The sequence below is a fragment of the Arachis hypogaea genome, chromosome 20 (assembly GCF_003086295.3).
Source record: "Arachis hypogaea cultivar Tifrunner chromosome 20, arahy.Tifrunner.gnm2.J5K5, whole genome shotgun sequence".
In the NCBI taxonomy this organism is placed as follows: Eukaryota; Viridiplantae; Streptophyta; class Magnoliopsida; order Fabales; family Fabaceae; genus Arachis; species Arachis hypogaea.
In genome coordinates this window covers 91,183,879-91,191,633 of record NC_092055.1, presented here as the reverse complement: position 1 = coordinate 91,191,633, position 7,755 = coordinate 91,183,879, and the positions used below count along the sequence as shown (strand labels likewise).

General features: G+C 39.0%; 1 non-coding gene across 1 annotated transcript; it reads right to left on the bottom strand.

Annotated features, from left to right (window-relative positions):
* Positions 1-4,313: 4,313 nt before the first annotated feature.
* LOC112787016 (small nucleolar RNA R71) lies at positions 4,314-4,417 on the bottom strand. The gene has a single exon (XR_003194455.1). It is a non-coding gene; the product is annotated as a small nucleolar RNA R71 (small nucleolar RNA).
* Positions 4,418-7,755: the final 3,338 nt, after the last annotated feature.

Below are 7,755 nucleotides of genomic sequence, written 5' to 3'. Positions count from 1 at the left end.
CCAAAGCAAAAGCATAAACTATCAATATAACATTAATCTAGATTCAGATCTAAAACTAAAGTAATCCTAATGTGATGAATCTGAATGTGTGTGGAAGCCTCCTCGAGTCTCTGCATGTTCCCTAGCTTTAGTCTGTGTTTCTGGGCCAAAAATTGGGTAAAAATACGGCCCGAAATCGCCCCCAGTGTATTCTGTTATTTTTGCAGAACGCGCAGGTCACGCGTGTGCATTGTCCATGTGTTCGCGTCATTTACCGGTTTTCCTTGTCACGCGTTCACGTTGTCCACGCGTTCGCGTTATTCGTTCAGACTTCAATCCACGCGTTTGCGTCAGGCATGCGTTCGCGTCGCTGCGATTCCTTCTTTTCGCGCGCCCGCGTGGGCCATGCGCTCGCGTCATTGTTCGCTGGTCATCTCCATGGTTTCTTGTGTTCCTTCCATTTTTGCAAGCTTCCTCTCCACTCTCTAAGCCATTCCTGCCCTATGAAGCCTGAAACACTGATGAGCGGATAATTTATACGCTTTTTGGCATTGTTTTTAGTATATTTTTAGTAGAATCTAGTTACTTTTAGGGATGTTTTTATTAGTTTTATGTTAAATTCACATTTCTGAACTTTACTATGAGTTTGTGTGTTTTCCTGTGATTTCAGGTATTTTCTGGCTGAAATTGAGGGACTTGAGCAGAAATCAGATTCAGAGGTTGAAGGAGGACTGCTGATGCTGTTGGATTCTGACCTCCCTGCACTTGAAGTGGATTTTCTGGAGCTACAGAACTCAAAATGGCGCGCTTCAAATTGCGTTGGAAAGTAGACATCCAGGGATTTCCAGCAATGTATAATAGTCCATATTTTGAATGAGTTTAGATGATGTAAAAGGGCGTTGAACGCCAGTTCTACGCTGCTGTCTGGAGTTAAACGCCAGAAACAAGTCACAAACCAGAGTTGAACGCCAGAATTACGTTACAACCTGGCGTTCAACTCCAGAAAGAGCCTTTGCACGTGTAACATTCAAGCTCAGCCCAAGCACAAACCAAGTGGGCCCCGGAAGTGGATTTATGCATCAATTACTTACTTCTGTAAACCCTAGTAGCTAGTTTATTATAAATAGGACCTTTTACTATTGTATTAGACATCTTTGGAATCATCTTTTGATCATTTTTAGATCTCTAGAGCTCCATGGAAGGCTGGCCACTCGGCCATGCTTACCCTATGTTCACTTATGTATTTTTCAACGGTAGAGTTTCTACACTCCATAGATTAAGGTGTGGAGCTCTGCTGTTCCTCAAAGATTAATGCAAAGTACTACTGTTTTTCTATTCAATTCAACTTATTCCGCTTCTAAGATATTCATTCGCACTTCAACCTGAATGTGATGAACGTGACAACCATCATCATTCCTTATGAACGCGTGCCTGACAACCACTTCCGTTCTACCTTAGATTGAATGAGTATTTCTTAGATCTTTTAATCAGAATCTTCGTGCTATAAGCTAGATTGATGGCGGCATTCATGAGGGTCCGGAAAGTCTAAACTTTTTCTGTGGTATTCCGAGTAGGACTCTGGGATTGAATGACTGTGACGAGCTTCAAACTCGCGAATGCTGGGCGTAGTGACAGACGCAAAAAGAGGGTGAATCCTATTCTAGTATGATCGAGAACCTCAGATGATTAGCCGTGCTGTGACAGAGCATTTGGACCATTTTCACAAGAGGATAGGATGCAGCCATTGGCAAGGGTGATGCCTCCAGACGATTAGCCATGCAGTGACAGCGCATCGGACCATTTTCCAGAGAGGATTAAAAGTAGCCATTGACAACGGTGATGTCCTTACATAAAGCCAGCCATAGAAAGGAGTAAGACTGATTGGATGAAGACAGTAGGAAAGCAGAGGTTTAGAAGGACGAAAGCATCTCCATGCATTTATCTGAAATTCTCACCAAGGATTTACATAAGTATTTCTATCCCTATTTTATTATTAATATTCGAAAACTCCATAACCATTCTATATCCTCCTGACTGAGATTTACAAGATGACCATGGCTTGCTTCATACCAACAATCTCCGTGGGATCGACCCTTACTCGCGTTAGGTTTATTACTTAGACGACCCAGTGCACTTGCTGGTTAGTTGTGCGAAGTTGTGATAAAGAGTTGAGATTACAATTGAGCATACCATGTTGATGGCGCCATTGATGATCACAATTTGGTGCACCAAGTTTTTGGTGCCGTTGCCAGGGATTGTTCGAGTTTGGACAACTGACTGTTCATCTTGTTGCTTAGATTGGGTAATTTTCTTCTTATTTTCAAAAAGTTTTCAAAAAAATTTTTCAAAAATTTTCTCCTTTGTTTTCGAAAAAAAAAATTTAAAAAAAATGTTTTCAAAAAAATATATTTTTCTTCAGAATTTTTAAGAATGAATTCTAGTGTTTCATGATGATTTGGAACCCTTATTTTCCTTTTTCAAATTTATTTTCGAAAAATATAAAATAAAAATGCAAAAAAATTAGAAAATCATAAAAATCAAAAATATTTCATGTTTCTTGTTTGAGTCTTGAGTCAGATTTTAAGTTTGGTGTCAATTGCATGTTCATCTTGCATTTTTTCGAAAAATTCATGCATTCATAGTGTTCTTCATGATCTTCAAGTTGTTCTTGGTAAGTCTTCTTGTTTGATCTTGATATTTTCTTGTTTTGCATCTTTTCTTGTTTTACATATGCATTTTTGCATCCATAGAGTCTAAACATGAAAGATTTCTAAGTTTGGTGTCTTGCATGTTTTCTTTGCATATAAAATTTTTCAAAAATATGTTCTTGATGTTCATCATGATCTTCAAAGTGTTCTTGGTGTTCATCTTGACATTCATAGCATTCTTGCATGCATTCATTGTTTTGATATAAAATCTCCATGCATTGAGTATTTTTAGTGTTTTTCTCTCTCATCATTAAAAATTTCAAAAATCAAAAATTTTTCTCTCATAAAATTCGAAAATTTGAGTTGACTTTTTCAAAAAATTTTAAAATCTAGTTGTTTTCTATGAGTCAAATCAAATTTTCAATTTTCAAATTCTATTTTTTTTCAAAATCTTTTTCAAAAATCAAATCTTTTTCATTTTTTTAGTTATTTTCGAAAATTTTAAAAATATTTTTCAAAAATCTTTTTCTTAATTTTATCTCATAATTTTCGAAAATAACATCATCAATTAATGTTTTGATTCAAAAATTTCAAGTTTGTTACTTGCTTGTTAAGAAAGATTCAAACTTTGAGTTCTAGAATCATATCTTGTGATTTCATGTGAATCAAGTCATTAATTGTGATTTTAAAAATCAAATCTTTTTCAAAACTAATTTCAATCATATCTTTTCAAAAATATCTCTTTATCTTATCTCTTTCAAAATTTGATTTTAAAATATCCTTTCTAACTTCTTATCTTCTTATCTTTTCAAAATTGATTTTCAAATTTGTTTCAACTAACTAACTAATTCTTTGTTTGTTTCTTATCTTTTTCAAAACTACCTAACTAACTCTCTCTCTCTAATTTTCGAAAATATCTTCCTTCTTTTTCAAAATTTCTTTTTAATTAACTAATTATTTTAATTTTTGATTTTAATTTTCGAAAAAAATTACTAACCTTTTTCAAAAACTATTTTCGAAAATCACTAACTCTTTTTCAAAAATTATTTTCAAAAATTCTCTTCTTCTTTTCTTCTACTCACATAAGGGAACCTCTATACTTGGGTAAAAAGGATCCCTATTATTATTATTTTTCTGTTCCCTCTATTTCATATGAGCAGGAGCAAGGACAAGAATATTCTTGTTGAAGCAGATCCAGAACCTAAAAGGACTCTGAAGAGAAAACTAAGAGAAGCTAAATTACAATAATCCAGCAAGCACCTTTCAGAAATTTTTGAACAAGAAGAGGAGATGGCAGCCGAAAATAATAATAATGCAAGGAGGATGCTTGGTGACTTTACTACACCTAATTCCAATTTACATGGAAGAAGCATCTCCATTCCTGCCATTGGAGCAAACAATTTTGAGCTTAAACCTCAATTAGTTTCTCTGATGCAGCAGAACTGCAAGTTTCATGGACTTCCATCTGAAGATCCTTTTCAGTTCTTAACTAGATTCTTGCAGATATGTGATACTGTTAAGACTAATGGAGTAGATCCTTAAGTCTACAGGCTCATGCTTTTCCCTTTTGCTGTGAGAGACAGAGCTAGAATATGGTTGGACTCTCAACCTAAGGATAGCCTGAACTCTTGGGATAAGCTGGTCAAGGCTTTCTTAGCCAAGTTCTTTCCTCCTCAAAAGCTGAGTAAGCTTAGAGTGGATGTTCAGACCTTCAGACAGAAAGAAGGTGAATCCCTCTATGAAGCTTGGGAGAGATACAAAGAACTGACCAAAAAGTGTCCTTCTGACATACTTTCAGAATGGACCATCCTGGACATATTCTATGATGGTCTGTCTGAATTAGCTAAAATGTCATTGGATACCTCTGCAGGTGGATCCATTCACTTAAAGAAAATGCCTGCAGAAGCTCAAGAACTCATTGACATGGTTGCTAATAACCAGTTCATGTACACTTCTGAGAGGAATCCTATGAGTAATGGGACGCCTATGAAGAAGGGAGTTCTTGAAATTGATACTCTGAATGCCATATTGGCTCAGAACAAACTATTGACTCAGTAAGTCAATATGATTTCTCAGAGTCTGAATGGAATGTAAGCTGCATCCAACAGTACTCAAGAGGCGCCTTCTAAAGAAGAAGCCTATGATCCTGAGAACCCTGCAATAGCAGAGGTAAATTACTTAGGTGAACCTTATGGAAACACCTATAACCCCTCATGGAGAAAACACCCAAATCTCTCATGGAAGGATCAACAAAAGCCTCAACAAGGCTTTAATAATGGTGGAAGAAACAGGTTTAGCAATAGCAAGCCTTTTCCATCATCCACTCAGCAACAGACAGAGAACTCTGAACAAAATACCTCTAATTTAGCAAACTTAGTCTCTGATCTATCTAAGGCCACTGTAAGTTTCATGAATGAAACAAGGTCTTCCATTAGAAATTTGGAAGCACAAGTGGGCCAGCTGAGTAAGAAGATCACTGAAACTCCTCCTAGTACTCTCCCAAGCAATACAGAAGAGAATCCAAAAGGAGAGTGTAAGGCCATTGAATTAATTACCATGGCCGAACCTGTAAAGGAAGGAGAGGACGTGAATTCCAAGGAGGAAGACCTCCTGGGACGTCCAGTGACCAATAAGGAGCTTCCCTCTGAGGAACCAAAGGAATCTGAGGCTCACCTAGAGACCATAGAGATTCCATTAAACCTCCTTATGCCATTCATGAGCTCTGATGAGTATTCCTCTTCTGAAGAGAATGAGGATGTTACTAAGGAGCAAGTTACCAAGTACCTTGGTGCAATCATGAAGCTGAATGCCAAATTATTTGGTATTGAGACTTGGGAAGATGAACCTCCCTTGTTCACCAATGAACTGAGTGATCTGGATCAGCTGACATTGCCTCAGAAGAAACAGGATCCTGGAAAGTTCTTAATACCTTGTACCATAGGCACCATGACCTTTGAAAAGGCTCTGTGTGACCTTGGGTCAGGAATAAACCTCATGCCACTCTCTGTAATGGAGAAACTAAGAACCCTTGAGGTACAGGAAGCCAATTTCTCATTAGAAATGGCAGACAAATCCATAAAAATAGCTTATGGACATGTAGAGGACATGTTAGTAAAGGTTAAAGACCTTTACATCCCTGCTGATTTTATAATCCTGGATACTGGGAAGGATGAGGATGAATCCATCATTCTTGGAAGACCCTTCCTAGCCACAGCAAGAGCTGTGATTGATGTGGACAGAGGAGAATTGATCCATCAATTAAATGAGGACAACCTTGTGTTTAAAACTCAAGGATATCTCTCTGTACCCATGGAGAGGAAGCATATAAAGCTTCTCTCAAAATAGAGTCAACCAGAGCCCCCACAGTCAAACTCTAAGTTTGGTGTTGGGAGGCCACAACCAAACTCTAAGTTTGGTGTTGAACTCCCATATCCAAACTCTAAGTTTGGTGTTGGGGAGTCTCAACAATGCTCTGAACATCTGTGAGGCTCCATGAGAGCCCACTGTCAAGCTATTGACAATAAAGAAGCGCTTGTTGGGAGGCAACCCAATTTTTATCTAATTTTTATTTTCATGATTTTTCATGTTTTATTAGGTTCATGATCATGTGGAATCACAAAATAAATATAAAAATTGAAAACGGAATCAAAAACAGCAGCAAAAAATCACACCCTGGAGGAAGACCTTACTGGCGTTTAAACGCCAGTAAGAAGCACCTGGCTGGCGTTCAACGCCAGAACAGAGCATGGTTCTGGCGCTGAACGCCCAAAATGGGCAACATCTGGGCATTTGAATACCAGAATTGCACCCTGGAGAAAAGCTGGCACTGAACGCCCAGAACAAGCATGGTTCTGGCGTTCAATGCCAAAAATGGGCAACAAATGGGTGTTCAACGCCCAGAACAAGCACCAATCTGGCGCTGGACGCCCAGAGTTGTGTACAAAGGCATTTTACATGCCTAATTTGGTGCAAGGTTGTAAATCCTTGAACACCTCAGGATCTGTGGACCCCACAGAATCACCTCAGGATCTGTGGACCCCACAGGATCCCCACCTACCTCCACTCACTTCTTCTCACCCCTCTTTCACACAATCCCATAAACACTCTCCCCCAAAACTCTTCACCAATCACCTCAACCTCTCTTCCCTATCACCACTTCACCACTCACATCCATCCACTCTTCCCCATAAACCTACCTCATAAACTCCACCTACCTTCAAAATTCAAAATCAATTTCCCACCCAACCCACCCTAAATGGCCGAACCTAACCCCCCTCCCTTCCCTATATAAAGCCCTCCATTCTTCCTCATTTTCACACAACACAACCCTCTCTTCTCTTCTTGGCCGAATACACGTCTCCCCCTCTTCTCCACATTTCTTCTTCTTCTTCATGTATTCTTTCTTTTCTTGCTCGAGGGCGAGCAAAATTCTAAGTTTGGTGTGGTAAAAGCATAAGCTTTTTGTTTTTCCATTACCATTGATGGCACCTAAGTCGGAGAATCCTCTAGAAAAGGGAAAGGGAAGACAAAAGCTTCCACCTCCGTGTCATGGGAGATGGAAAGATTCATCTCCAAAGCTCATCAAGACCACTTCTATGATGTTGTGGCCAAGAAGAAGGTGATCCCTGAGGTCCCTTTCAAGCTCAAGAAGAATGAGTATCCGGAGATCCGACATGAAATCCAAAGAAGAGGTTGGGAAGTTCTAACAAAACCCATCCAACAAGTCGGAATCCTAATGGTTCAAGAGTTCTATGCCAATGCATGGATCACTAGGAACCATGATCAAAGTAAGAACCCGGACCCAAAGAATTATCTCACCATGGTTCAGGGGAAATACTTAGATTTTAGTCCGGAAAATGTGAGGTTGGCGTTTAACTTGCCTATGATGCAAGGAGATGCATGCCCCTACACTAGAAGGGTCAACTTTAATCAAAGGTTGGACCAAGTCCTCATGGACATATGTGTGGAAGGAGCTCAATGGAAGATTGACTCCAAAGGCAAACCGGTTCAACTAAGAAGACTGGACCTCAAGCCTGTAGCTAGAGGATGGTTGGAGTTCATCCAACGCTCCATCATCCCCACTAGCAACTGATCTGAAGTTACTGTGGATCGGACCATCATGATCCAT